This window comes from Magnolia sinica, chromosome 10, assembly GCF_029962835.1.
Source record: "Magnolia sinica isolate HGM2019 chromosome 10, MsV1, whole genome shotgun sequence".
Classification (NCBI taxonomy): Eukaryota; Viridiplantae; Streptophyta; class Magnoliopsida; order Magnoliales; family Magnoliaceae; genus Magnolia; species Magnolia sinica.
Genome location: NC_080582.1, coordinates 59,205,499 through 59,213,468, shown reverse-complemented (window position 1 = coordinate 59,213,468; position 7,970 = coordinate 59,205,499).

Sequence of the window (7,970 nt, the reverse complement as noted above, 5' to 3'; positions counted from 1 at the left end):
TGGGTCGATAATGGTGGATTTCAACTTAATGGCTATTCTTTCAAGCTAATTTGTTTAGATGGTATGGATTTCATCCTAGAACATGGTGGGACCCACCATTTGAATGATCGTTTGGGCTTTCTAATGAGATTGGGTTTCCATTTACGGCGGTGACTCTTTTGTTGTAAAGAAGCCCTAATTCGTGTGGAGAGGAATGGACGGCTGAGATTTCCCTGTGCGAAGGGTTTAGATTAAAGGAGAATCCTGCACATGGGCTACCAACTAAGGAAGAAAGAAGATTTCCATTTTCAACAATGAAGCGTGCGCACAACTCATCTTGCGCTGGTTGTCGTGTACACACGAATGTGTATCAATGGGTTTTAAGGGCTGGGTTTTGGTCAGAACTCCTGCCCGGACTAGATGGATGGTTCTGATCAAAGGTATGATCTCAAATGGGGTCCACTTGATCAAGACTTACAGACACAGCCTGCTCGTTGACTATTTTAAAAGGAAAAAAAGGAGGGAAGTGGCTTCCCTTTTCGAAAAGCATTGGGTCAACACACTATTGACCCGTTTATTGGTTTGGTGTATGGTGGGTACACCCTTACTACAGTACACACACATTAAGTGTGGCACATTAAGTGTGGGGCCCACAGTGATGTTTATGGCCAATCCACCCTATCCATTCCATTTGGAGGGCTCAATCAAAGCCTTTGGCCAAGTATCAGGCAGAATCAAAGCTCAGGTGGACCATGCTGACTGAAATATAGATGCCAATTATCGTCGATCCGACGGGTGGATTGGATCAAGTCTGAAAATCAATGGTCAAAAAGCTGTAAGGGGGATCATATATATGTTTCTACTACAATTTCTTAACATAGTATATTACTAGAAGTGTAGAATTTTGTTATTTGGTTATAAATTATTTTATTTTATTATTATTAATTATATGTATATTTAACATGTCGGACCCACACATCGTGATAGGTAATTTAAGTTTAGGATTGCTATTTATATAAATGGACCACTCCAAGGGATAGTCTAATTCACTATCCCTGACATTTAGATGGTTTAAGTAATTTAAATGGTTGGATCTCTTAATTTAAGGGTGGAGATTTCTACTAACGGTCCTAAGGGTCCTAGGGTCTCTCTAGTTGGGGATTCATGGTTGGACTAGTGGTCTAATGGTCTAAGTGTGATGAAAACTACGATGTAGATATTGGGTTACCGGTTTTCTTTATATTTTCTTATTTTGTAAAGCGATTGGTGAGTGGAGTTCTTCTTAAGTTTTAATGGTCTCCCAGAATGATCTTAGTCTTGATTCGATGAGAGTCATGACTAATGAAATTTTCTAAGATTGTTCATGGGCTTCAAAGATAGTCTCTTTGTGAATTTATTGATGATGATAACTATAATGTGTGTTCCCACCCGACTAAATACTTCCTACAGTTAAATGGCAATACCTGAGTATGTGAAAGTATGGGGTGTTATAGGTCCTCTCTTAGCTTCTTGTCTCTCCTTAATTGCTAGGGATATGAGTCGAGAATGAGGTGGAATGAGTGAGAGATGGGTGTGTAAGGAAAGAGGGATGGGTGTTGTAAGGAGAGGTGACATAGAGGGTATGGGCTTAGTTGACTTTGGGATGGGAGAGGTATGGGTTGTCATGCATTGTGGGTAAAAGAGGGATGGGTTGTACTTGATTGATTGATGTGATGTTTAGGTAGATATTCTCTCAAAATTCACAATGTGCGGCGTTTCCTCGAAATATATGCGAGCCCACAACTCCTGGCCTGGGTATCGCATCGGTGCGTGAGACGTGGCGTTCAAAACTGCGACAACGGCCCGGTCGTAAGGGTATGAGTCTTGGGTCAAGTCAACTCAGATCTACAAGATGAGACTTAGGGTAGAGCACAAATGTCGATTATAGGTCACGGTTTGTCGAAATTTGATAAAGAGGATCGCGGGAGTATATTGAATGGTACGGACTAGGATACAGACCTTACAGACATATCCTCTTAATCAAAATTCTCAGTGAATAGTTTGAGATGATGATTGCTTACTTTGAAGATGTTACCATTCATCAAGTTTTCTATCTCGACAGCCCCATGAGAATAGACCAGTTTTACTTTAAATGGGCCTCTCCAACAGGATCACAACTTATTAAAAAATAGATGAAGTCTTGAATTACAAAAGAACTTTCTAGTTTGGCTCAAAAGATTTTTGAAAAATATTTTTTATCATGGAACACTTTCATATTGTCCTAGCATATTCTAGAATTCTCATAAGCATCATTCCACATTTTTTTTCTACTTCATTCAATTGTAATTTGCACAGCGAGCTAACATTGTCTAGATTGAAGTTGAAATTTTTTTCATGCCGAATACGCTTTATGTTCTAACTCAACAGTCAAGTGGCAAGCCTTCCCATAGACAAGTCTAAAAGGTGACATACCAATAGGAGTTTTGTCATATGGTAAGCCAACAATGCATCAGTTAGTCACAGTGACCAATCTTTGCGATACGGGTTAACCATTTTCTCAAGAATTTATTTTATTTCCCTATTTAATATCTCTGTTAAACCACTTGTTTAAGGGTGATAAGGGGTGCTCACTTTATGAGAAATAATGTATTTTTTCATGAAAGTTTCAAATGGTCGATTACAAAAGTGAGATCCTTCATCACTAATAATGATCCGAGGTGTTCCAAATCAGGATAAGATATTTTCTTTTAGGAACTTAATGACTATGCGATGATCATTATTCTGACATGGAATTTCCTCTACCCACTTGGAGACATAATCAACAGTGAGTAAAATATAAATATTTCCAAACGATTGGGGAATGACCCCATGAAATCGATGCCCAACAATCAAATGCTTCAATGATAAGAATTAAGTTTAGTGGCATCATATTTGTACGGGACAATCCTCCCAATTTCTGACAACACTTGTATGCTTTGCAAATGTCATGTGTATCTTTGAACATAGTGGGCCAATAAAATCCACATTGCAGAATTTTTCATGTTGTCTTCTTAGTTGAGAAGTGGCCACCACATGCGTGAGAATGGCAAAAGAAGACGACATTGTGTTGTTCATTGTCAAGAACACATCTCCTAATTATTTGATATGGGCTATACTTAAATATATATGGATCATCTAAGAAAAACTTATGTACCTTGGTGAAGAATTTCTTTTTATCTTGTGCAGTCCAATAGATAGGGAATGTACCCATGGCAAAATAATTAGCAATATCAGTACATCAAGGTAAATGGGAGACTTTGAAATTTTGTTCATCAGGGACATGTCATTTATATGTGTCGTCTCCATGGAATCAGATATAATAAGCAAAGAGAGATAGTCAGCCACTACATTTTTCATCCCTTTCTTATCTCGTATTTTTATGTCAAACTCTTAAAGTAAAACAATCCATCTTAATAAATGGGGGCATAACATCCTTCTTCAAAAGAATGTACTTTAGTCCGTATGGTTAGTGAAAACAATGATATTGGATCCTATCAAGTAGGAGTTAAACTTGTCCAACGTAAATACTATGGCTAGGAGTTCCTTTTCCATAGTGGAATAGTTTGCTTGGGCAGAGTTTAGAGTTCTACTTGTGTAGTAAATAAAGTAAGGCCTCTTCTAATTTATCTGTCCTAACACCGTCTCAATTGCATAATCACTCACATCGCACATAATTTCAAAAGGTGAACTCCAATCTGGAGGTTGCATGATTGGAACGCTAGTCAACATGCCCTTAAGCTTGGTGAAAGCTTTCTGTTGTTCCTCGCTCTACTCAAAGGGAGTATCCTTTTGAAGAAGATTTTATAAAGGACGAGATGTGTGACTAAAGTCATTTATGAACCTTTGGTAGAACCCAGCGTGTCCTAGGAAGGATTGTACGTCATGTATGCTCTTGGGTGGAGGTAAATTAGAGATTAAGTCGATTTTGGCTTGTCTACCTCAATTCCATTGGACAATATGATATATCCAAGGATTATTCCGTTTTGAACCATAAAATGGTATTTTTTCCAATTTAGCATAAGGTTCTTTTGTTCGCATCTTTTCAACACTAATTTAAAATGTAAGAACTATTCATAAGCTTCCTAAGCATCCAAAGTGCCTGGAGTTGACAATGAATTAAAGTAAACTAAAAATACTTCTTCATTTAAACCAAATATCAATGATTTCTTTTTCAACATATAAACCAAATAACTTGAATCAAAGTAAACTAAAAATTAAGAAGAACTACAAGCTTCACCTCTTAGCTCTAGCTAAGAAATTAGCCAATCATAGACATGATTGAACTAAAACTCCAAATAAAAAGCATAAAAAGTAACTAAAACTGAAGGATTGGAGAAGAGAGAGGAATCCTTAAAGCTCCACAACTCTTTTCTCTATTCCTAACCTAATTTGTACCTAAGAAATCATAAAACACCCCTATATATATCCTTGATTCGTATCGACTTCAAACTGACTTGAATTTACATACTTTATCACACCTTCGATGTCACTTCGATGGTATCGAACTCCCATTGAAGGAATTAAAGAAAAACAAAAAGTTGTCGAATAACGAACTTCTAAATTTCATTGCTTCGATGTCTCGAACACTCCTTCGACGGCATCGAAATGTGCATGAATATCAAGCAACAAAATCATGAAATTTGTGATTTTTGCGAAGGCATCGAGGGTGGCTTTGATGGCATCAAAGGTGTCATCGATGTCATCGAAGTGTCAATTTCTTCTGGTCCAATTTTTTGCACTTTGAATCTGTAATTTTCTTCATTCATTGTTTAGTTTTCTTGGATCTTTGGCTCTTAAATTCTTTAGTCTTAACCTCCATAGATCTAATACTTTACTTGGTAATTCTTTGAGCATTAAATCATTACTTTAAGCATCTTTTTTATCTTAACTCTCCAAATCACCTCACAAAGGAAACATGTTAAATTAGATCAATTAAGCACATTTATGTCCATAAAACTAATGCATAACAAGGGGAAATATTGAAAAGGCCTAGCTATATGTCCTAGAGGGGGGGGGGGGGGGGGGGTGAATAGGACAATGCCAAATAAAACTTATAATAGCGGAATTAAAAAGAATATGATAGCCAAAATAAATCACAATGCAAGAAAGTAAAATAACCTCAAAATTCAGATCTTGAGAGGTTGATACAAATGTTGTTCTAAGGACAACCTTACACCAAAAACTAGAGTTTATGGTAGGACAACCTTATTTCTAGAAAGATCTTTGTATCAAATCTCAAATCGAAGAGGAATACAGAAATAAATACAAACTGAATTAAAATAAATTGTAATCACAAATGTATTGTTCTAGGGACAGCCATACACCATAAAAATGGCAGGGCAACCTTGCTGGAACAACTTTTAAAGGAAATTGAATATCAAGCTGATAAAGGAATAGCAGAAAATAAATTCTAAACTATTACAAAATTCTCACAATGCTTGAATTAAATGATTACAACATTCACCACCATACATACATCCCACAAAAGAATAATTAAAGATCAGAAGTATAAATCATTCAACCACAACACAAGGGATTATAGTGGTTCGCCTGTGTGTTCACCAACTGTTAAACAACAGCCACACAGAATGCTACTCCACTCCTAATATCCTCACATAGGGGATATTAGCGTTCACTAACAAAATAGGTTTTCCCAGGTTCACCCAAAACCTTTACAATTGTGTCTTTATCTGTGGGCTTACACAATTAAAAAACCCCACTTCTGAGTTTTCCTGGCTCTCCTCAGATAACCAATACAACAAGATTTTTCTGGCAAATCTTGAAAGAAATCAAAACAGAAAGGAATTTACAATTAAATGTAAAATACCTGATTATCTCCTTCGTTGTAGCAGCCCGGTAGAACCAAATCAGAGTAGATGATTGAATGTCCAAGTTCAATGTCCAGTACTCAATTACATTGGTTCTAATTTTAATAGATTTTAAATTAAACCAAATAGGGCTTGCCTTAATTGATTTTGATTCCAAAGAAAGAGAATAACAATTCCTCTTATCAAATTAGATTGGAATAGCAGAAACAAAATCAATTAAATAAAGCTAAGGAAAGAGAATATTAAATAAGCACACTTAGCTTAGTTAGAGCACAGAATTATCTCTCAGAAGATCGAGGAAGATTGGCTTGAATGGATTAATTAATTCGATGATTTCTTCTGAGATTCGTGCACTATTTATAGGTGAGCAGATCGCGTCTTCGACTGGTCTAGGGAGCTCTTCGACTAGTCGAAGAAATAACAGATATTTGAAAAATCAGGCGCGATAAGCTTTGACCGTTCTACGACTGGTCGAAGGTCTCCTTCGACTGGTCGTAGCTCACCTTCGACTGGTCGAAGAACCTGAAAAATATCGCTGAATTTTGAGTTGAAGTTTTTCGACTGGTCGAAGATGCAGTCGACACTGTTCCTTCGACTGGTCGAACAGATTCCTGGACTAGTCGAAGCTTAACATATAAAACGTTCTTAAATAAGGGAAGATTATAGAGTTGAACTGTACCTTGGCCAATTATCTTAGAATTGCTTCCATCACCAAAAGTAACTGACCCATCAGTCATATCTTTAAGATTGGTGAATAAAGCCTTGTCGCCTGTCATATGCTTGGAGCATCCACTATCTAGGTACCACTTTGAATGACTTGTAGCTTTGAAAGTGGTGTGGGCAACCAAGTAGGCAACCTTAGGAACCCATTTCAGAATTGTTTTGGGTTTAGGAGTATAGTTGGTCTTCTTCTGTCTGCTGTTATAAGAATGACCTACTGAGTTAGATTTTAAGAGCTCCTTGAGTAAATCAACTATCTTTTCAGCTAGTGGGTTTCTGTTCTGATTTTTGAAGTTAACAAAGCTGCTTTTAGGTTTTTGAAAACCTTTTGTATTTTTAGAAAAACCTTGACTAGTATTTCTCCCTTTTGAGTTCGAGGACTCTCCTTTCACAAACTGAGGAGTATACTTTTGTTTAGGAGGAACATTTTTATCGTAGCCCAACCCAGATCTGTTGCCACATTTTTTAGATCCGGATAAAAGCTTTTCTAACTTTGGATCTCCTTGGGCATACCTCCATGCATCCTTTAAACTCAGAAGAGAAGATACTTCATTTTTAATTTTCTCATTTTCAGATTTCAGATTTTTAATCAGGGAGGTTTTGAATTCTAAATCATATTTTGATTTTTCAAAACAATCTGAAATTTGAGATTTTTCTAAAACAAGAGATTCAAAACATTCTCTGAGTTTAAAAAACTTTTCTTTTTGAAGTTTAAGTTTGACAACAATTTTACAACTTTCCTTGTATAAGGCATTGTAAGCGTCTTAAAGATCATCTACATTTTCATAATCACTATTTAGATTTTCTTCGCTAGTTGAATCATCATGATCTGAAAAAGTGAATTTGGCTAGAGTCATAAGGGCTTTAACTTCACTACCCGACTCGGTTTCAGAATCTTCAGAATCAGATGATTCATCCTAAGTAGCCAACATACCCTTCTTTTTGGGTTTGTCCTTTTTAGGATATTTGTTTGCTAAATGCCCATATTCTTGGCAGTTGTAACATTGACTATCTTTCAAAGACTTCCAAGTTTTAGATTTAGGTTTTGATCTTTTCTTATCATTTGATTTTTGAAAATCAACCCTCTTTTTACTCTTGAAAATCTTGTAAAACTTTTTTGCTAAAAGAGTCATATCATCTTCAGAATCAGAGTTTTCTTGAGAAATACATTTAGAGGATTTAAGAGCGATAGATTTACTTTTAGGAGCTTTAAAGTTTAGCTCATAGGTTTGTAAAGAACCAACTAGTTCTTCTACCCTCATATTGTCTATATCACGAAGTTCCTGGATCGCGGTTACCTTAGAGTTGAACCGTTCAGGAAGTGAGCGTAGTATCTTTGCACACACTGTACTTTCTGTGATTTTAATGCCAAGACCCCATATTGAGTTTACAATGTCATTTAATCTTGTGTAAAAGTCCATAAAC